Below are 24,112 nucleotides of genomic sequence, written 5' to 3' on the forward strand. Positions count from 1 at the left end.
ACAGTTGAGTGTGCAACTGTGTGAATGGTTGTGTGGATGACTGAGAGGGCACATCAGTTGCTCTGTGGGGGTGTTAGTGGCTATGTAAGTGTTTCTATGGGTGTATCAGTTGCTGAATTGATCTGTAAGTGGGCATGTGAGTAGTTGAATGAGTGTACAAATAGTTTACTTTGTATTGTATGAGTGTGTAAGTGGTTGTGTCAGTGGCTGTGTGAGTGAGTGGGTGTGTGAAAGCCTGTATGGGTGGGTGAGTGCATGTTTGAGTAGTTGTATGATAAGTGACTGGGCGTGTAATTGACTGTATCAGTGTTTCAGTGGTTGTGTTAGTTAGAGCATGGTTTACTGTATGTGTGTGTGTACCTAGCTGTATGAGTGAGTGAGTGGGTTTGTCAGTGGCAGTCTGTCTGTTAGTGTGTATGCGAGTGGTTGTATGGATGAATTGGTTGGTGTTTTGTTGGGTGTATGGGTATGTGAATGGGTATGTGAGTAGCTGTATGAGTGATTCAATAGAGGAGTAACTTGTGTGTAGTTGAGTTAATGGTTTATGTTAATGCTAGTGGCTGGGTGGATGAGTGAGCAGGTGTGTATAAGTAATTCTATTAGTCTGTGAATGAGTATGGAAGTAATTATGTGTATAAATGCACAGCAGTTTGTTTAGACGTATGAGCTGGTGTGGGAGAGGTTTTGTGGATGATATCATCAGTGTTGTCATTTGAGATGTCATCAGTGATATCATTGACCAAGTCAGGAGTCACGTAATGTGTGAGGTCATAAGCAGTGCATTAAGGGGGTGCAAGTTATAGTTAGTTGAGGTAATTCTACTGTTTGATAAGTGTAAAATGTGGGCCTAACTATAACATCCCTGTAACCTTTGATTTTTTTCACTGAATATATATATATATATATATATATATATATATATATATATATATATATATATGTGCATATATATATATATATAGCTTACTCCACACATTATCCCACAGATCTCCCAACCGCTAATGGCAGAAGAACATGGACACGTTGGGATGCCCTTTTTAATTCAATCCACACTGTTTTGCCAAATCACAAAGAACAAACCATGCTCGCTTGTAGGTGCTGCAACACCAGTATTTATTTTTCAATTAGCTAACAGCTTAACACGTTTCATCCTACAGCTTTTCTCCTGGGTTTAGGAGCCTCCAAGATGTGTTCAAGAAAGCAGTGTAACCAAATGTAAACTTTCAAAAGGGACAAACATATTTTACAACAACATGGAGCGGGAGATCAGTACAAATGACAGACATCTTAGAATATTGGTTATTTTCAATGTGATTATTTTTTTCATATATATATATATACACACATTCCATTTGTTAAAAGTAACATCTTAACCTTCATTCTATCATTGTGAAACACAAGAGATTAACATATTATTAGCATACAATCTACTATTACTGTGATATGTCATGATATGACTCTCCATAGACTTCTTCCATTTATTTGATAAATATAGTGAACGGATATCAGGATATATCATCCTATATTTATTATTGGTAAATATATGTTTTAATGTTTTTTGACTTTTTTTAACATTCAATTCATGGTATATGCAGAACAGCCTTTGTAGTAAATGGCTACTCTTGTACTCCCATAGTCTTTGTTGCATGCCCCCGAATCACCAATTCTATTCATTGTGTCACTTTTTCACTAAATCCATCCTATTGTGTCATTATATTCATGCAGGTCATATCCTTATATTCATGTCTACTCATACATGCCATATAACCAAGATGTGTATTTAACATGTAACCTCCCAAATTAGCGCCCTTATAACTGTGTATGACAGCGTGACTTCATCTATTTTGTCCACGTGGGCTTGCTATGTCAGTTTAATAATAACATCCAGAATGTGAGGTTGAGATTTTTGAATTATTTTCTGGCTGTTCCAGTATTGTTAACAAAAAACAAAATAAACAACAAAAAACCATCATAAATCACAGCATAACTGTATGAAGCCTGCTTTGTAGTTGATATTCAAAATATCACCAAATGTGCATCTGTGTAGGTTATACAATTTACAGTTATAACCATTTTAAAACCTATTCCCTGCATTATTTCTAAAATCTTCTGAAAATAAGGAAAGTATATTATTTAATATCCACGAACCAAATTTTAATTAAGCTAAATGGACAAATAGTTCTTCATCAGAATTCAATTCAAGTGGAATGAGAGTATCACGTTTTTATGACATATATCTTGATTCCTGTTTCCTTAATTGCAAGGTGCTATTTCCACCACAAATGTTAGTTCTTACCCTATCAAATGCAAAGAACCTTATAAGATCGGGGTCTTGGATGTGACAATCAAAAAATTTCTGTCTTCTGCATACTGTTGATCGTGATTTTCAGTAGTCCACAAATGTTCTAAAATGTGTCTCTTAACTGGATGGATTGTACTTTGTATATATATATTTTGTGACATGGACAAAGTAAGAAATATACATAGCAATCTGAATTACATGTCTGATGTTTGTCCATCCCAAATTTTCTATGACTATTAGGAATGCTGAAACGTGAAATCTAATTAAGTGATAGAAAATCTGCTTGAGAAGCAGCCCTGTGACGTCCATGTTAGAAAATCACACTAGGGGACGCCAAATCTTGCTTGCGCTCACCAGTTCACATTAATCTGGAGCCTTGCAGGGAAACTCCACCATGCACGACTGGTGGAATTTGGCGGGAACTCCGTGTTACTAGAGTAACATGGAGTCACCAAATTCTGCCAATTCCGCAGGTGGAATGAAACATTCCCTCAATCCCAATAAATTACTTAAATTAGTTCAGACTTTAGTGGTGTCTGTGGAAAGGAGAGCATTCATCTCAGTTCTGCTTTCCAAGGATGACTTGATCTTTGTCCCAAAAACTGGGACATGTATTTAAAATGAAAAAAAGTTTTGGAATGCCAAGACAGTTTTTGGAGAATGGGAGCTTTTCAGAGGAAATCTGTGACATCTTGTCACCATATTAAAAAAGTAAAGAAGTGAGTTGTTAAGGGGAGTGGTGGACATGTAGGGTGGACTTGCACGCCTGTTCATTTAATTAATTGGATAAAAGGAAGAAGAGTTTGGAAAGGGTGTTTGGGAGTCCATAATACTTGGTGAGGTATGGGATGAGTCAGAGATTGAAGTTATGGGGAGAGATGAAACGGGAAACTATTATTATTCTTTTTTTTAACTCCCTCCCCTAATAATTAAAAATAATATGCCCAGGCATCTAAATGTAAGCAATATGTATGCATATACGCACACATAACATTTATTAATTTGGCAATTTGATGTACAAGACACATTTTCCATTAACAAATATACCCATATGCATACACATGTAGTAACATTCACATGCTCAGACATTCATGTGTGCGTTGCGTAGAAATAAACATATATTGTGTTTTTTTAATATCTGAATTAATTGTTACACACTTGGGTGTACGTTCCCATATTTTCAGTCAGAGATATATAACTATTATAAAAGAAAAACGCAAACATCTAAGTACACAGTAATTTGCATATATGTAACTGTATAACATGACATACATAGAAACTTAGAAGGATCATAATCAGTGTATTTATTTTTATAAACATTCTAATAACTAAAAGTAATATATATGTGTACAGACAAACCCACATATCTAAATGAATACACATCACTATATATATGCGTATAAACATATCCACATATATGGATTACACTTAGTAATATTTCTGTACAGCTAATTGATCCCTGTGTATCTACAACCATATATTCATACATATAATAATATTCATAATGCTTTTGCTGACATTTCTGTCGGTAATCCCACTGGAAATGTTTGAGTAGTCACTAGTATATTGTTAACAGATTTGTTCACCACTGTAGTGTGATAAAAATTTGCCAGTAGCTCAGGATGATTTTTATTTAGCAGAAGTAGTTCTCGGTACAGAAATGGTTGGAGGACACCTATTGTGGACTGAGCACTGGTACACTTGTTTGATGGCCTTTTGGAGCAGTGTCTGGCTTCATGTGAATTAGGACAGTTGTAGCAACCCACAACTGGCCATCCAGTGAACAAAAAAGTTTGAGAATTCTTTGGCACCCTAAAACTGTTATAAGTGTGTGACTGAAGAATCCCCATTTTAGTTTTGGGTGGTGTCATTTTGGGGCGTTTAAAGCAAAAATATTTTTTGAAGCTATTACGCTGGCCAAATTATACTTTTCCTGTCTCCCTTGCTGCTACAAGCAGGAACAAACATTGGCAAAGACAATAGGTTGTGTATATGCAAACTTTATTATTATTATTATTTTTTCTAATGTTTAGTTATGTTGACCTGCTGAGCATCATGGCTTAAAGTAAAAAATAAAAATAAAGCTCTATGATGGTGGGAGGGAGTGGGGTGGGTAAAGCAGCATGAGTGAGCTGGAGGGGGTAGGGAGAGTGGAAGGGAAACAAGAATCGGCAAAGCCAATGGGTCTCAGCAATACCCGATCTACTGGCCTTGTGAATGTGATTGTCTAGCCATGTTGTGAGGCAGTACATCTGCTGTTCAGCATGGCTAAAAGTCCACAGAAAAAGCACTATGATGTGGCCAATGCAGGCAATGTCATGGTGCTTGTTCGTGTTTGAGGAGGGACGGGATAATGAACTCAACATGGGACATGAAAAAGACTGAACGTCAGCTCAACAAGCTGTGATTCTGGGCAAATCACTTACTTTTTCTCCCTGCCTACAACAGTGAATGTGTCCTTGTGTAATGTAACTGGGGAACACATAAATTGCTCCAATATCTTCAGATCGTGTTTGTGTATGGAAAACTGCAAAGCCAAAAAACTAAAAAAATAAAAGCAGCAGTGATGAGAAGGTAGTGGGGGGATGGGTCAAGCAAGGAAGCAAGAGGGGATAGAGAGATGGGGAAGCAATGACAGGAGAGGATGGGAGGAAAAACTGTTTGTTTCCACCTCTCTCCCCCCAGCGGTACTCCTGCACACCACAAAATGGTTCTCAGAGATATGCAGATGCTGTTTGTAAAGTCAGGATCATTGGTGACCAAGCACGGGGAGTAATGAGGGAGTTGGCTGGCTTTATTCAGTGACAGTGTTAGGACGGACAGAGTTTTGAATCATTTATGGATTTACTTATCTTTTTTTTTTTCTGAGGTGCAGAACAATGAGTACTCCTTGCCCCTCTCCACACTTACAACCACCACTGTCCCCACCACACACACAAGAAAATAAGAGATGGGCGCACCTTTATTTAGCCAATGTATTAGAATAGGCAGGCCTACTTCTAAAGCAAGGAAAAACACGTCATCCTCACCCACACTCGGACCCCCACTGGGTGCACTTCTTCTGCCTTGATCCACCTGGGCTCTGCTGTGAAATGGTTCTGCCTGGAAGCCTTGCTTATGGAACGGAGCCTGGGGTAGATAGAGCTGCATGCTCGCACGCAAGAAAGTCATAAGTGCTGCTATGATTCAGGCAGCTTCGTAGCTGTCAATTTTGCATTCAGAGCAGTTGCTCCGGGCCCGAGCGGCACCATGCACCTTAAATATAGCAGCAATAAGTCCACAAAATGCATATAGTTCAGTTACCACACAGACATACCATGCATAAGAAACCCATTATCATTTATATTATCATTTATATGCACCGTACATACATGTCTCATTCATGCATTCAATATCATGGGTGCATGCCCTATACACAGCACAGTTCACATACGCTCCACAGTCCAATACCGCTCACAACTGCCCATATCACCAACAAGATATATATGTGACATATACATTAGAACATAACAACATTCACTCGGACTTTAATGACTTTCAGCGTCCTCTATGAGCACCTCAGCTGGTGACAGTTGACCGAGCTACGAGGTGAAACCAAGTGGTCTTTGAAGGTCTGCATAACACAAGGCCACATTGGGTGGCTGCTTAAGGCAGCCCTGAGTCGACCACCAGAGGGTAGGGACAGGGGTCACTGGAGAGAGAGAAGGGGATGGAGGGTGACAATTAAGAATAGAAACAGCCGCCCCCAAACCTAGCATCATAAGGTGTTCCTGTAACTAACCTGTGTGTGTTAGTGAGCTCTGGTTAAAATGTGTTGACTTTCCCGCGGAATAAGAGGGTTTCAGACCACTGATTTTGTTACAATATACCCATCAATCCACTTAATATAGAAATACCTTATACTATTCTTTTAATACTATACATAAAGACAACTCATACATCATACAGTTCCATGAAAAATAAATAAAGCTAGTTACACATCTAGTAAGCAATTTGGTGCAATTTGGTGCAAAGGAAACATTTATTTCAGTGTCATCTTGTTCTTCAGCATGGCTAGTATATGCACACCCCGGGGGAAGCACTGAGGTGTGACTCGAGAAGAGGCTGCATGACCACAGGGAGGAGAAAGACTGCCTGCAGATGCACCCGTATGAAGTGCTTGTTCGTAAGTGTAAACAAAGTACCTGCAGAGTAAATAGCTAGTAGGAAGCACACAGGCCAGTTGCAAGTGACCAGTAGCTGTACTTGGTCCAAGCTTCCTGCCAGGCAAGGATGCAACGCAAGAGCCTAAGTGAAAGTGGATGATGTGCAGATGATGCACTGGCTAATCAGAACCATGTAAATTAGAGTGCTGTTGGAATAAACAAATAGTAAATTCAGTTAAGTAAGGGGTGGGTTCTAAGACTCTTTTAAGATTTTTTACTTACAAAAGATGCTGCGAGTGCAGGCGAAACCAAAAAAAAGAAGACCTAACATACCATATTTGAAATGTTTCAGCCTTGTGCCTGACACCTCTGTTCCACTGACTGGGAACTGTAAACAAAATACCCAGCCAAGCCTGACACAAAGTAGTGATCTTACTCCCCGTAGAAGAACAGTGCCCCACAGATTCCTATAACACTCTGAATTTAAGCGTCAACACGTAAGCACTGTAAAAGGTTTCTGAGGCTATATCCAGAGATAGTAGTACCTTTTGATTTTACCTGCGCTGGTTTGTGTTTTTCTATTTAATACTGAAATCAATATGTACACTCTTTTACAGATATGACTCTGACTGGACCATTGCCTTCCAGTTTTACTGCTTTATTAGTTACTTTTTACTTCAAACCTGTCTCACCGTAGATGTAGCCAGGACTGCTTGACCACACTGCCGTTACTATGTCAGGATCAAACCTGGAATGCTTGGCAACAAATAAGCCCTGTGACAACAGTGGTGGAACAGTAATATCGGAGAAACATACATTATGTAGCTCTTAGAGAAAGAAAAGTACTTACCTAGTGTAGGAGGGACGGGTGAATGTATGGTCTCGGAGGCTGTGTTGATTTACTAATCTAGGCGATTTATTGGGGTCACAATGCGGAATTACATTTACAGGTTTATAATAAGTGTGAATCCTCCTGGTTAGATATAGGAGATGACGTTGGGTGTTGGCTTTTCTATTTTTTCCTTTGCAGGTCTTTGGAGGAGGTTTATACTGCCAGTTACCTCAGGGAAAAGAAAAGGGTGCAGTAAGTATAATGATCTTGCTTATGGGTTTTCTGATTCCCTTCAGCATTACACCCATGAGTGGTGCTCTGGGCGCAGAGTAGCAGGGTCCATTCTCTCCCCGTCCTCAGTGTAGTATCGTTACTCATCTCCTGGGGCCAAAAAGCCTAGACCTTCTTCATCAGTTCACACACTGTGGGCTTTCTGACTGATGGTTGTATCCTTTGTTTGGATAGTAGCCCGACTTTCACCTTAAAGGGGAACCACCACCTGTTCCAATGTTCTTTCCAAAGAAACACCAATAGAGGGATGAGACAATGTACATCTATAATCATGAGCCATAACAACTTTTTCCCCTAGTCCTATGGTTGAGGTGACTGTTTGAAGGATGAACTGTCATTAGAAATCATGACTGCAAAGAACTGTTTTGATGCAAGGGAGTGCTATAGTATGCAAAAGGTTTCTATTCTTGTGTGGGTTGTTATAGGCCATGGTCTGCTTCTTGGGTGTTTTTGTGAAGGCTGGTCAAAGGTGCCACTATTTGTGAAAAGCAAGGGATCAACCTCAGATAATAGCCAATAGCCCAAGGAAGGCATGCAGATCTTTTTTTGTTTTGGGGAAGGGTACTTGGGCAATGGCTGCCACCTTTTCGACTTGGAGTTGGATGTGACCCTCTCCTAGCAGATATCCCAAGTATTTCACTTCGCTTAGCTGCAAGGTGGCGCTTTGCTGGGTTCCCACTGAAGCCGAAATTTCCTATGGCTTGTAGAATATTCTGTATATGTCTCAGAAGTGCTTCCCATGTGGGGCTGTAGGTGACTATGTCATCTATATATGCAACACTGCTTGGGTTATTGCGCCCTAGGACAGCATTCATCATTCTCTGAAATGTAGATGTTGCTCCTTGTAATCCAAAGGTCAACACAGTAAACTGGTATAGTCCTCTTGTTCTGGAAAGGGTGTTCTTTTCTTTATCTTGGAGATGAAGGGGGTCCTGCCAATAACCTTTGCATATGTCTAATGTGCATATGTGTTGTGAATCTCCTAGCTTCACTATCATCTCGCCGATGGGGGGAAGAGGGTATGTGTCAAATTCTGAAATCTTGTTCACTTCTCTGAAGTCTATGCAAAAGATGCGGGGAAGGGGTTATGTGTCACATTTTGAAATCTTCTTCACTTCCCTGAAGTCTATGAAAAAGCGGATGGGCCCATCTGGGTTTGGCACTAAAACAACTGGAGACATCCTCTCCCTAGCAGAGGGTTCAATAGCACCTATTTGTAGCATGTTATGTGCCTCTTTTTCTGTAGTCTCTCTACATGCTTCTGGGTTTCTATACAGTCTTAGGCATACCTTCTCTCCAGGTTTAGTGATTATGGTGTGGTAGATGATAGTAGTTTTCCCTGCCAAAGCAGAAAACATTCCCTGGTATGTTCTCAAGTATTTCTTCGACTCTTGTTTGAGACCTCTCTGGGGCTCAGTATCAATACATTGGTTGATATGAGCATTTTTCTCTCCTGGACCCTCGCACAGGACCAGGATGGCCCCCTACCATTTCTTTAGTAGGTTCACATGGTATATTTGTGTCTCCTTCCTTTCCTTATTAACCTCCACTCTGTAGGTAACCGGTGTTACCCTTCCCACCACGGTATACGGGCCCTGCCATTGGCATAACAGCTTGGTATTGGAGGATGGTAATGGTAGGAGGACTGGATCTCCTATGGCAAAAACACACAACTTTGTGTTTTTATCATATTAGGTTTTCTGTACCTGTTGGGCCTCTTCTAGATTAGTCTTAACTATCTCTCATATCTAGTTTAAGTGGATTTTGAGATTGGAGATATATTCCAGGATAGGTTTTATATCATCCTTTTTCTGCTCCGACTCCTCCCGGGCCATGTCTAGTAGGCTACCTTGCTGACAGCTCAACAGCAGCTCAAAGGGTGAGATCCCTGTGCTGCTTAAGACCTTACATCTTGTAGCGAAGAGAGCCAAGGGTAACCTCTGCTCCAACTTTCTTGCCTCCAGGTTAAGTAGTTTCTTTAATGTGCCATTCAGAGAGGCATTGTAACTTTCTATGAGACCATCTGTCTGCGAGTGACATGCTGCGGTACATATTTGTTTAATACCTAACTGAAGACATACTTGTTTCCTCAGCCTAGATGTGAATTGGGTTCCTTGGTTAGTCAGTATTTCTTTGGGGAAACCCACCCCGTAAAACAGCTTGATTATGGCTTTTGTGACTTAAGTTGTATTGGGTTGACGCCATCGCTTCGTGATACCTGGTGGTGTAGTCAACCATAACCAAAATATAGAGAAACCCACTATGGGAGGGAAGTAGATACTCAATTATAACCATCCCCACCCTAAAAAAAAGCTCTTCAATCACAGGAAGGAAGGGGAAGTAAGGATGCTCTCAGAGGTTGAAAGCAATTGTTTTTTGTCAGACCAGCCATTCCCGGCAATAGCTCTTCACCTCATTATAAATACCTGGCCGATATGGCCAGTATGTTTTTTTCAGTTTTGTTGGCCGAAGTGACCTTTTTACAAATGTCTGTGGGCCAGAAGTTACACATTATCCCTAAATGGTGTGGATATTATTAGTTGTTGGGCTTGTGTTCCTCCCCTTCCTATATAACAACCCTGGTTGTCTAAAGAAATTAGGATTTACTCTCTATGGGTCCTCTTCTTCGGTGGCAGTATTCCCTGCTTTCCTGAATATAGGCTTGTCTCTCTGGACTGCTCTGAAAATGTGGCCAGAACTCCAAACAGAGGGCCTCATTATGGCATTGGCCGTCTGACTGTCAGACCACCAATACGACGGTGGGGAGGAGGCGGCCAAGCTGGCCGCCTCCCCACTGCCGTATTATGAGTTCCTTGCTGGGCTGGCTGGTGTAGACAGTACGGCAGCAGCACACTCGGAATGCACACTGACTGCCATGGTACGGGGTGCTCCTGTACTGCCTACAACATAGTCATGGGCAGTGCAGGGGCCCGCCGTGGCCCTATTCCTACTTTTCCACCATCCTTTTCATGGCAGTGACCATGGCATGAGAAGGCTGGTGGAAAGGCAAGTCATGATCAGCACAACAGTGCTGAATCGGTACCACTGTGCTTAACCACAACTAGCACCACCGCCAACTCCTCAGGATCCATGATCCTGGCAGTGGTGGCGGTCTCTAGGTGGTCTGATTACCAGGATCGTGATCTGGTGGTCAGACTGCCAAGATTGCGGTGGTCGGACCACCACCACAAGTAAGGTGGTCTTAGGACTGCTGTGATTGTAATTATGTCCAAATACTCAAAATAGGCAGGTAATGCTTTGAACATCTCCTGCCTTTCCTTTCTTTTCTGATTTCTACTTTTTATGAGTCTTTGGTAGGGGCCATTTGCAGTCCTCTGCCTTCAAAACGGGGCATTCTCCCATCAGGTGTCTCCCTCTTTCCATGTCCCTTGACTAAGGCCTCTAACTCACAATAGTCTGTGCCGAACATAAGGGGTTCCAGCAACTGAGGAATGAGAAACACACAAAGGGGCACAATGGAATCCTCCTTGTCCTGGAGGTTGATTTCTGCCATTGGATATAGTTTCTAGTCCCCATTAATGCACTGTATGTTCACCATACCAGTTGGCTTGGGAGGGGCTTCTTCTAGAATGAACTGGGGTAGGATAATGCTTTGATGACATATTTTGTCTTACAGAGCAGGGATGGGTTCTCCATTAACCTTCATAAGGCAATAATAGGTGAGATGATCTCCAGAAGATGCGTAATATAAGGATCTTTCCAGGCTCACATCCATCTGTTCCATTCTTTGGGGGCAATTACGACCAATGTGCCACATGCCTCCGCAGTGGAAACACTGGGGACCTGGCAGTAAGGGTAAGGGAGCAGGTCCACGTTTCAGGGGTATGACCTGTGGTTTCCTGGTCACTATGGGTTTGTGAGGCCCTACATGACCTTGGCTGGAGTTTCTCCAGCCTCTTGACCCCATTTGAACCTCTTGGGCTTGGTTGTAGGTGCTAGCAATTTCTACTGTGCTTTCCAAGGTCACCTGGATGTGTTGTCACACTCATCTTTGTACCAGTGAATGTAAGGATGCCAAATACTGCTCTAGATATATTTTCTCCATGATTTCCTCTTTGGTAGTAGTTACAGGTTTTAACCATCTATTGGTCATGTTCTATATCCGATAGTAGAGGACCTTAGAGGTCTTGTGTACTCCCTCCTTTATCTGTCATACCCAGACTCAGTACGCTTCATCATCTACTCCAAGTCTCTCCAGAATTCTTCTCTTTATATCCTCATAGTGAGTCATTCCATGAGAGTTTGCTGCTTAGTACGCTGTTTGTATGTTTCCTATAAGTAAGGAACCCAAATATTTGTCCCATCTGTCCGCAGGCCATGCAGCTGCTCTGCTGGCTTTCAAAATTGTTAAAGAAGAAATCAGGATCTTCCACCTCAATATACTTTTCGAGTACCACTGAAGCTTTATGTCCCCTTTGTTGCCCCAGTATATCAGCCAACCTTCCAATGGCAGTATCCTGAGGTTGTGTCTGTTTGGTTAATGCTTTCTGGAAGGGTTCTCTATCCTCTGCTGCCGAGGTTAGAAATGTTTCCATTACTATCTCCAGTTTCTGTTGGCTTTCAGGCCATGCAGTTCACAACAGTCTTCATATTCTTTGTTCCCACTTCTGACACCAGATGTAGGAGGGACAGGAGAATATACAGTGTCAGAGGCTGTGTTGATTTACTAATCTTGACATTTTATTGGTGTTATAATGCTGAATTGCATTTACAGGTTTATAATAAACATTGATCCTACTTACTCGGTATAGGAGATGATGTTAGGTGTTGGCTTTTCTATCTTTTCCTATGTAGGACTTCAGAGGAGGTTCACACCGCCAGTTACCTCAGGAAACATAAAAATGTGTGGTAAGTTTAATGATCTTGCTCAAGGGTTTGCTGATTCCCTTCACATGTCACTTTGAGTGGCTGTCTGGGCACAGGGTACCAGGGTCTGGTCTTGCCTTGTCCTTAATGTAGTATGATTACCCAGCTTCAGGGGCCAAAAAGCCTAGACCTCACACACCAGTTGCAACACTGTCAGTTTTCTGACTGATGGTGGTACAAAGGGGACCCAAGCCATTTGTTTGGATAGTAACACTACTTTCACATTGAAGGGAAACCACCATCTATTTTAATGTCCTATCCATACAAACACCAATAGAGGGATGCCACAGTGCACATCTGTGATCATGAGGCAGTGACCTGTCCATATCAGGGTTACAATTATGCTCCTCACTACCAGTATAAAAAAAACTGTTCCTTTGGGGGGGTATTTCTGACCTCCCCCCTTCCTTTGCACTCACTACATTGCCACAACTCTTGTGAGTTGTGGCTGTTCTAGGCATCCTCCAGTGGCACCCACCACTCCTCCAACTACATCTCCTGGTTGCCCTCTGAGAAGTCAGCATTGATTGTCCTGGCACCCAATACTCCGACAATGCTTTCCCCATTCTTATGAAACTCCTGGTCCTCTTTTCCACTAGTGGTTTCTCCGAGTCTCTCTCTCTCATGTCCGCCATCTGCACTGGGCTGCTCCCGAGATTCTCCTGCATGCCGTCTCTTCAGTCCTTTCTTCCTTTTGGTGATGTAGCTCCACCCTCCACCCCGCACCAAGAAAGAGAAGTCCCCTCTCAATATTTTTGATGCCAGTGCTTGTCTCAGCTCCTTATTTACCTTACGGTCCATTTTCTCTTTATCTTCTCAGTTACAATGGCAGTTCTGGTATCAGGAGGATCTATTTCCAGGTTGTCCTGACGGTAAGTGCTGTATACAGGAAGGGGGTTCTCCAGATCTAGGAAAACTACAAACAGAGGAATCTGCAATATTTCAGAACAGGGAGAGAACACAAACAGTGTCCAGATATGTTGCAATTTCTCACCACTTTAGCCACAAAAACATCTAAATCTAATCTAATATGAAGCATGCCTTGTGCTTCATACATGTTTGTGTAAAAGGTATAAGGTATTATACCAACCTCGTTGTTCCATCCAGTGATTATGCCATATGTTAACCCTGGCATAATTTGTATGGAGATTTCGAGTGAAGGGCACATGCGTATTGAGTGCACACATTTTATGTGCATGGATAGCATGACAACAAGTTCTTAACTGGTAACAACTGCTGCAAGCACATTTTGGGATTAAAATTTCCAACCAGTGACAGCAATTCCATGGTCCCTGCAAAAAAAAAAAAAAAGACTCCTCAGCACTGCATAACCTTTAGTCACGATAAACTACACAACATAAAAAAGTTAATTATGAGTTATAACAAAAACTTTAAAAAATACTTTTTTACTACAACATTTAAATTAATAAATATAAATATTTAAAAGCAATAATTACGTGTTAGCAATATATTTCAAACAAATTAAAAATATATAAAATTAAATTACATTTCTTAAAATACTATATTTAAAATAACACACAAAATATGACATTACATTTAATCAAACACAATAAATATAGTAAAAATATTTCAACCCAAATATTGAAGTGACCAATATGAAAATAATTAATTTTACTTATCAAGAAAATATATTAACTTTAAAAACACACTCATTAGGAATGTAAAAACTATAGCAATATCAAAATGAAAGAAACCTAATTAAAAAATTTGAATTTTGCATGTTTAGAAAAACAGAAAACAAAAAGTAAAATATGATGTAATGAAAACACAATATAGAAAATTCAAAAAATAATAATTTACAAAACAGCAATGTTAAACACAACAAACTTAAAAATACAAAATATTAAATTACCCCCCACCATATTCCCCTATAAGCCCATCACCCTGCTCCTACAATTAAGATTTAAAAATATTAACATTTTAAAAAGAAAGTGTAATATATTAAAACAAAAAGCATGCAAAATATACTTAAGAAGCTATAGAACTTACAATGATATAACTCAATGATATTTTTAATTATATTAAAAAATACTAAACAAGGATAACCTTAGCTGTGACATTCTGACCTATGGTATTTTAGTCATTACAATCTTTAAGGCACAATACGTATGTCTCACTATGTTCTTTGCACAATATTTTGTTAGAACACCCTAAAGTGCCCAACACTACCTCCTGAGAAATCTGTGACTTCTTGATGTCACTACCCTGAGAGTCAAGTGCACATAGGGCTGTTCTTGACCCTGTTTTCTGAGCCATAGTAGGGCCGGGCCCTGTACACCATAAGAAAATGACCTCAGCCCCCATAGTTGAGGCCTAATAGCCTCTGCCTGTCTGTGGCCTACCCCACAGAGGGCCTGCCACTGTGGGTGATCTCAAAGCAGCATCTTTGGTTAGTCTGACTATGGTGGGGACACCAGCAATATTGGCTGCAGTCTTGGAAGGAGGATGCTGCTGAACATATTTGTTGCTCAAATTCCCTTTTCTTTGACAGAAACTATTTGTCCACAAGTTGAGTGATTTCATTTAACAAGACACTGAAGACATGCCTATTAGGCACTTTTGGGCAAACCTTCTGGCATCTGCATGGAGGCATCAACCTCAGAATGGCCAACGGTCCCTTAATTTATTGCCTAAGGAGTGTTTTCCCATCAGTCCCCAAAGGGTGCAGTGAAGGTTCCTACCAATCTTCAAGAAGGCAATCTTCTGAGAATAAAACCTAAATCTGCCTCTCTCTCCAGTGGGAGGCAGTTTTGCAATTTTTAATGAAATTTGGAATGTTAAAACTTGGTGTTGGGAGCAGTCCAATAGGACAATGTACTGCACTTCTTAAGTGTTACTTTAACTTTTGGAGCAAGGTTAACTCCCTGGTCATCAAATCTGCTCGTGCTTGCAGCACTTCAGAAAGAAGGGGAGGATACCCTTCTTAAGAAACTCACTGCACCTGTCCAGTCCCAGGAATGGGGCGAGGGTGTGTATCAATTTATTTCTGGGATCCCAAGCCAGAGGGATCATTTTGGCCGATCATAAAATTTGAAGGGGGCAATACAGTATGTTCATTTGGAACATTTCCTTCCTTCCTTATAGATTACTACAGTCCTGGAGATCATTCCTATTATCAGTCCTGGGGCTTTCACACAAACATAGATCTGGAGGATGCTTATTTTCACATTCCAGTTACCCTTGTCATTCTCACTTTCTTTGAATTTCAATTTATTTGGGTTACTACTAGTTCTTAGTCTTGCCCTTTAAGTTGAAATTGTCCTGAGTGAGTTCATGGAGATGCTTGCTTCCTTAGTGGACCTGCTGCACTCCTGGCGCATTCAGGTCTATGCCTGTTTGGAGGACTGATCAATATATACCTCAAATAGCTAGTTAGCCAAAAGGCACACAGTTTTGGTTTCTGCAATGCTTAGAACATTTGAAGGATCGTCAATCTAAGCAATCTAAGGAAGGCTCAAGGGATACCCTGTCATTAAAAGAATTTTATTTGGGCCCTTTTCAACACCTATCAAGGTTGTGTATTTCTGCCTACTACTAGGGTTGTGAAACTCACGTCCCAATTTAACTTTCTGCCTAAGAGATCTCCTCCTGTTCATCTTTGCCTAGGGTCTCAGGGAGATAAGAAGCCTGTATCTTCGTTCTCTGTTGGATGAGACTTTATCAGAAGCTCCTAGTGAACACTGTCACATCCCACTGGGATCTCACTCCAGGAAATATATATATAATCGCTTAAACACGCTTATTAGAAGAGCACAGGCACGGGCTCATGTAGACGCCAACAGGGGGGCGGTGAACGAGGCTTGCCACTGTCAATACAGTCTTATTTTGGACAAACTTCAAATGCTGCAGTCAAATATCTCCTCAATAGTGGCTGAATTAAAACAGGAATCGAAACAGTGGGGAGATGGCAGGCAGCATCCCCCTGTTCCATCATACCCTGAGGAAATAAATAGCCAGCAAGGAGGAGTGCCTGATGAAGCAACACAGATAGAGGAAAGTCTAGAACAGGCATTAGTAGAAAAAGCGGAAAGCTCAAATAAGGAGCACAAAACAGAGGACGGACCCTTCATTCCCGTTTTGTCCAGGAAAAACAAAAAAGTGTTAAGAAAAATGCATAACAAATCATTCATGGGTCAGGAAAATAAAGATCAACAATTCCTCAAAAATGGTAGAGAAAGCACCCTGCGAGGGAACCACTTGCGAAAGAACTGTCATAAAGTGGACATTATGGAGAGCACGCCACTGTCTCAGCTGGCAGACACCAGGAACTTGTCCAGATTTGGGCAGCTGCCAACACCACAATGAGGAAATAAACCTAAAAGACAGCAGGAGAAGGCAGGAATGGTTTCATCTGAAAGTGAGAGTTCTGGGCCCTTTGATATAGTAACCGTAATAGGTGAGCCTGGAGGATCGAAACAGAATTGCTCAAGGTCAGAAGTCCACCTGCAGTTGGGACCCCTTGAAACCTCCACTCAGATGTAGACTTTTGGGATGCATGGAGGAACAGGAGGAGGTCAAAGAGATGTTGTGATTACAGAAGCGCACCCTCAGTCAACAAGGATAGTGAAGTCCCATGAGATTTGTCACCAACTGAAACTATATGAGACCTCCATTCAGACAACCCATCGCGGGGGCTGAGGGAACAAGAGAGCAGTCAGGTGGCCCCACTTCTGTGGGAATTCTATCTTGAGCTCCAAGGCCTATGTGGCCCTACTCAGCTCCACCAGAGGATCAGTTTAGCAGGTATTCTATGAACAGAGTGCCCATTGCGGCAGAGCAAAAGATAGTCATTGATGCCACAATTACATGATCCCTACATACCACAAGTGGCCAAAAGACTGCACTCAATCATTCACCGCCCTTAAAAGATAGGGGTTCTCATACTCTAATTTTCCATCCAACATATAAATCTCTGGGTCCTTCGGGTATCCTCAAAAGAGGCAACCTCATGAGAATCTGCAATGCTCTCCAAGGATCAGAATAAGTAGACAGCAAAGACCTAGAATACGTAGCCTTTGCAGCACCGGAAAAGGGCAATTTAAGCAAGAGCACTGAAGTTTGCTTCAGTAGCACAGAGATTGTGCAGCAACTGTTGTCCAAAGCAGAAGTATTCGAACACTGGGGAATACAGCTAAAGGAAGTTAACAGAGTTAAATACCCAACCTTTCTCATTCCACAAAGTGCAAACGAAAAAAGTGACGGTGTCACGTCAAGAATTTCCAGGACAGTCAATAATAGATCAGTTCTGCGCCATGCCAAGGGCACATCTACTGCCTTCATTATGGGACCAAGAGAGTTCCCAAACTCCATCGCTCAAGGATACCTATGGATAAGATACTGTCAGGAAGTAGGCCTGCAAAACAAAAAAGTCTTTCGGAGCGAATTTACCCATCTTCAGTCCTGACACAGCACTGTTCTATTGGGATGGTGCGGCAATTAGCAATGCTAAAAAATCCTAACCTCTCGAACTCCATCCAAATGCAAGCTGGGCAATACAAACTTAATATCCTGGGACCGTGTAGGAGCCAGCAAAATCTATCAAGATCCAAATCTGGAATCCTTTTTGAGAGACTTCGACATCATCTGCTTGCAGGAAACCTGGAAAGAAGCTGAAAATCTGCTAACTGGGTTCCAAGAATTATTAAGCAAAGTCTAGAGGGCACCTAAAATGAGGACTATCACTCTATATATCTACAAGCAAAACATTAAATGAAAGGAGTATCGACCTGCAACCATCCCACATGTTGGCAGTAATTATAAAAAATTGGTTTCTGGAATCAACATGAATGACTGTCATAACAATAAATAGCTACATCAATCCCAACGTGGCCCGTAAACAACATCTTCTAAACATAACGGAAAATGAATTGCTAACTTTAAGAGCCTTGTATGGGGACCCCATCCTGGCTCATCACAAGAGCCTTTCATCTAAACATGGCTAACCATAGTAAAATAAGTTTTAGAGAAGGTGCTTTGGATCAGAGTCTGGATATCCCGCCGCAAGTATCACTCTTCAGGTTTATGGATAAATGAGATCATCCTCTTTTTTTAGATTCTTGAAGGCATTAGGACTGAGGACCCCTAATGGTCGATTCTCTAAAGACTGTTCAATTAACCCAACTCACAAATCAAAGAAATACACATCTAACCTAGACTATACATTTGTCTCTATGGATATCTTCAAGACCTTATCGGACTTTAGTATAGAGATGAGATGCGAAGCAATCATCATCCACAAATATTAAAAATAACAAATAACAATCACTATGTGACACTTTTGAATAAGGTTGGAGAACAGGACCTTTGAAGCCATTTACATCATATAAGATGGTCTGATACTTGTATGGAAAAATATGAGGTATGGAAAGCTAACTTGTTATCTGCTCAAGTGGCCCAGGTGGACATAATTACTAAATGGGAGCTAACGCTGACAGCTCTAAGAAACCAGCTAGGTCCCAATCAATGGCTGAAGGTTGGTCTGCTACCGGGTAAAAAACGATAGTTCACACAGGCCCTAAAGCAACAAAGGAAACAACTTAACAAAACAGCCAGACTGTCCACACTTGGACAGCAACTATCTCTGCACCATTCAGGAACTAAAGAAGAAATATGAGACAACATTATGGGAAGCAAAACAGGACCACACGGACCTGGAAAGGATCAAAATTGTGAAGGCGTGTAAAGAAAAGAACACCAGGCTACTGTGGTCCACTGTCAATCAATTAGAGCATGTGGGCGCAGGAATCCAAAGCAATACTGTGCCAGAGAAAAAGTGGCTCGAGCTATACCACAGTCAGAAGCTGGTGGAACTAACACCTACCTCAAGCAGTGAGCCCGATCCCTTAACCTTTGAAGAACAAAAGATTGAGGGACAACTTCAAAGCTGCAGAAATAGTGCGGCCCCTGGTCCAAATGGCCTCTCTGCAGGTGTATTCAAACACAATCCTGTCTTCTGGAGTAGCCAGCTTTGCAAAATGTTTAATGCCTGTGTTATAGAAAACAAGATTACTGACTCTTGGAAAGGTCCAATTTTCCAACCAATCTGCAAGAAGGGCCCCCATGGGAACCCAGAGAGCTATCATTTGATTGCACTACTCAATGTTGACGCAAAAATATTTGTGGGTCTCCTGCTAGAGAAAGTGAAAGACTGATCAACTATTTTAAATCTAATACCCCTAAATCAAACTGGCTTCCGTCCCTCCTCTAGCACTTCTGACAACCTGACAGCTATAGCCATGTTAGCTGAAAAATATACAAAAAGGAAATACTTTGTATCCCTGCTCGGTGGACTTATCCAAAGCTTTTGATTCAGTTGATCAGCACAGGCTGTGGAGGAAGCTAGTGAATTTCAATATTCCGCCAAAGTTGCTAAAAGGAATACAGCTTTTATACTCTGACAACTGGGCAACGGTTAAAGAAGGTGGCAATGGAAGAGTGACTGCTAAAATCCAAATAGAAAAAGGTGTCAAGCAAGGCTATGTGCTAGCCCCAATGCTATTTAAAATATACTTGGCAGATCTGTGCACACAGTTGATTACTGCAGTTGAATACCTCCAACTCCCATCCTCCCAAACTGGGTCAACAACCAATAACATCATTATTATATGCAGATGAAATGGTTTGATTGAATCTCTCAGGCACTGGTCGCCAAAAGGTGCTAAATACACTTGATCAATATTTTAAGAAAAATTAGCTGTCCGTGAACCTGGAAAAAACCAAGGTAGTCATCTTTGGCAAGCCTATAATTAAGAAAAAGCAATGTCCCTGTGGGAATCGGCCAGTGGGCAGAAGTGACTGTTATAAATACCTTGGCTTCTGGCTGCAGGAGTGCTTGTCTCACCACCGGCACCTAAACACCTTGAAAGCAAGTTGCAACTTGCATCTGTACAAGCCCTGGCTACGAAATTGCAAAGCCCACCCTGGAATCCACTCTTTATGGTGATCAAGGCAAAGTTTCTGCTTTCCCTGGCATAGGACTGGAAATTTATCCTGGCAAGTTTGTCAACTTCACGAACATCACCCAGAGCAAAGATTTCCACCTCCACTTCTCTCTGCCACACAGTTCTTCGCTAGTGCAAATCAGATTGGATTCCTGGTTACAAGAGCAAGCATTGGTACAAGATGGGGCCCTCCTCAAGTATGTTTCTTTTCTAAGACAGGCGCAATCAAATTCACTAAATTCATTAAAGGCGCAGATTTGAAAAGGAATAGACATTAACTCGCTGAATGTCTCAAATTCATGGTGGGCGAGAATTGTTTTGTTAGTAAATCATTTGCAGGTAGAAGACCTGTGGCAAAAACCTTACTGCACCATCTCTTCAAGCAATTATTAAATAAACACATTAAGCTGCTTTCGTGAAGTAAGGACAAGGGTAAATTCATACTACGTTCTCATTCTTGGATGACTAATAACACTTACAAGTCTCCCGCAGCGCAGCCATATATGGCTCTATTATTAAAAAAGACCTTAAAAATAAAGGTGCTCCACGCCAGACTCAGCCTACTTCCTTCATTGGATGCAGCTCCAAAATGGCTCAAGCCCTCAAACAACGGGAGATATAGGCTCTGTGATTATTCCCGGGTCGACTTCTTACATATTCTTTGTATATGCTCTGCACTGTTACCTTGGTGGAGACTTTATCTAAAAACTATCTTTAACACAATTGGCATAAGATCCTGCCGTCACGCAATTCTGTTTTGATTTAAAGGGCTAACACCTCAACATATGGCATGCTTGGCCAAATTCATTTTAAATGTTGAACACCTCTTAAACATGTGACAAATTCCACCTCCTGGTCTATCATATATGTTACATCTGGGAATGCTTAAAAAAATGCATTTGTATTCAGTGTGAAAACCCATGCATAACCCTTCAGCCTTTCACAAGAAGCAAATTGCATGGTGCTATATCCACCAGACACATTAACAAATCAGAACCTTTGCTGTATAAGGTTAGCGTAACTGATATGACATCATACCGACATGCAGATAGAACATAAATACATACCTACAGGGTCCCCACTCTCAAAACCCAGCAGGTTAACCTGATCAGCCCTTACGTGCCACAGCATTAGCTCACATTGCTTCAGTTGGCAGAGGGTGTGCTCTGATCTAAATACAGGGGGCCCCATTTGCAAACGTAAACTTAGACATTTGGTTTAACAAAGGGCATTTACTAGTGCGGTCCTAAAGATAGAACTCATAAATGCCCTTTGTGAATTCCCTAAGTTGTAAACTTAAACATTTTGTCTAAGTTTAGACCAAACGTCTAGGTTACCTTTGTGAATCAGGCCCTACATCTATGTGCCAATGCACCTGCTCCCAGCAGTCTTTCCTGTCCTTTGGGTGTAACCTTGGCTGATATTACCCCCAGAGGTCTCCATGTGTGGCAGGTAGCACATGATTAGCCAGTAGTTTTTGCTGGATTATTTTATCCGTGCATTTTGCAATAAATTACTCTCTTACTAACTGATCACTAAATGGCTCAAATTGACAATCAGCTGCGAGTTTTCTGAGGGCTGATAAAAACATATCAACATCCTCACCAGAATTCTGCTCTCTTTTGAAAAACTTGTGTCTGATCACCACCAAACTAGGTTGAACATCAAACCTTAGTTCCAGTTTTGTAACCGTTTCAATCTATTCATCAACTTCTTCCTCTTCATTTAACACAAATAGTGGTAGATGTTTGAAATTAGACCTCCCTTCAAAACCTAAGGAATGTCACAGTATTTTTTGTTCCTTTCTGGGCGGAACCGAGATGCACCTATTGCTCCCAGGTACATTTCAAAGGCATCAAACCAAATTTTCCAGACAATATGTGGGTTTCCATGTGTCTCTAGAATTAGTGGTGGTGGGTTTACTGATTGGTATGTCGGAACCCCGTGGCTCAACAACGAGGTCGGAACAATGACCTCGTTCTAACCACTAATGCCTTTACCACAAATGCGTTTACAACGATTTTACCGTTGTAAACGCATTCCTTGTAAAGGCATTAGCAATCAGCATGCACAGTTCCAGCATGCTTCCCCCTAGCCAAAAATTACCTGACCCCCCATCCCCAAAACTACCCCAACCCCTCACCCCCAAAATTATCAGAACCCCACTCCCTCCCCTAAAACCTAAATCACCCCAACCCACCCCTTAAACCTAAACCCTGACCCCCCTAAACCCTAATCACCCCCAGCCCCCGAACCCACCCCAAAAACTAAAAATACCCTGAGTACCCACCCCGCCCCTAAAACCTAAACACCCCACCCCAACCCACCCCTTAAACCTAAACCCTGACCCCCCAAACCCCAATCACCCCGAGCCCCCCCACCGCCCATAAAAACAGCCCCAGTCCCAGCCCAACTTACCTCCTCCTTCACTGCGTCAAATCCGACTCTCTTCTGCTGTACCTTAACCACGCATGCACGTGGTTCAGACATGTGTGGTTAAGGTACCAAAACCAGGAAGTCGTGGAAAACAAAAGTGTTATTTCGCTTTCGTTTTTCACAACTTTGTGGTTTCGGAGTCGTTGTTCTGTGTGTTTCCATTACTGACTGTATTGCACTAACAAAAAAACCTCTTCCTAGAGAAGTAGAGAACTCAGTCCAAAAAAAAATGCAGAAAGTACTTGACATTTACGCAGAATAAGAATTGTACACTCTACTGCTGCATGTTGTACACATTTTGAGGAGGATGAAGGCAATAGAAAGTTGTAGATGTTAAAAGTTGCGTTAGTTGTTTGTACAAACACAAACACAGCACCTTGGTTAGTTTTGTTTAGCTATTACGTTTTATCTTTTTTTTTTTTAATATATACATTATGTACGAGGTGAATCCTTCACACCGATTCAATATGAGTCCAATAAACACCACAACGATGAGCATGACACCGAGCACTTTAAACAGAATGAATCTGAACCTCGCAGTACATGAGCATACAAGTATCCAAACGTACCTTTCTTTTCCTTTGAGAAAGCGGGAAATGTCACTGAGCCATCCCATTTGCCTCTGAAACACACTGTACATCGAAGCGTGAATTCACTTTTTTTTTTTTAAACAAATGTAGAGCGGACTGACATGAGCAACAAAAAGGGCATGCAGATGCCTTGAAATTACTTCTTTGACTTCCTTTATAGATTTCACCGAAAAACATCAGGTTAGCCTCCTAGCTTTAGCTGCATGGTAGCAAGAAAAAACAACCATGCGCGTACCTTCCTTCTCTCTGAATCCGCGTCCGTACAAGGGATGAAGCAATATCAACCGTCTTTCGATGAACACCACTGTCAGTGAAGGAATAATGCTGCCTGTGAGTGTGTTCTGACTCGTCGCCAATAACCTTGTAGTGATAACTGCGTACAAGGTATTTATTTCAAGCCTTTATTAACATATAAGACCGCCGACATTACACGTACTCTTGGTGCCTCTTTCCCAACCTTCAACCGCCGAGCTTCATCCAACATTCTCCTCGAGAATACAGCGCCCGTGCATGGTCAAAGTACACGCACGTGAACCGCACAAGACCTGCACACTATATTATCCACAGCATTGGCTTCTGGAAAGTTGTGCATCTCCTGGCTGTGGCGCACTGGTGCTTGCCCATCCTATGATTCCTGGCACCATAATTTATACAAACTAATAATTATG

This window comes from Pleurodeles waltl, chromosome 4_1, assembly GCF_031143425.1.
Source record: "Pleurodeles waltl isolate 20211129_DDA chromosome 4_1, aPleWal1.hap1.20221129, whole genome shotgun sequence".
In the NCBI taxonomy this organism is placed as follows: domain Eukaryota; kingdom Metazoa; phylum Chordata; class Amphibia; order Caudata; family Salamandridae; genus Pleurodeles; species Pleurodeles waltl.